The sequence below is a fragment of the Penaeus monodon genome, chromosome 20 (assembly GCF_015228065.2).
Source record: "Penaeus monodon isolate SGIC_2016 chromosome 20, NSTDA_Pmon_1, whole genome shotgun sequence".
Taxonomy (NCBI): domain Eukaryota; kingdom Metazoa; phylum Arthropoda; class Malacostraca; order Decapoda; family Penaeidae; genus Penaeus; species Penaeus monodon.
In genome coordinates, this window is record NC_051405.1 from 21,160,945 (window position 1) to 21,161,245 (window position 301).

Genomic DNA, 301 nt, shown 5'->3' on the forward strand with positions numbered 1-301 from the left:
TAAACAAACATCATCCTCTACGGCCTAATTTCCCCTAAACATCGAACATCAAAATTAACATGAGTTTCGTCAAAATACACCGACATCTTTAAGAGAAAATAAGTTTGATTTGTTCCCGTCATTGACTAATCAAGTTAATGCACGCCTCGTCTGGGCCTAAGTTAGGCGTCACTTTAAGTCGGGCGCGAACACTTGACTGTCTAGACTTCAAGCACTTGAGGGGGGGGGGGGCTTAAAAAGGATGTGTTTCTTGCTTAAATACATATATCCGTGCAGGTGGAGGTATCATTATGATGTCATC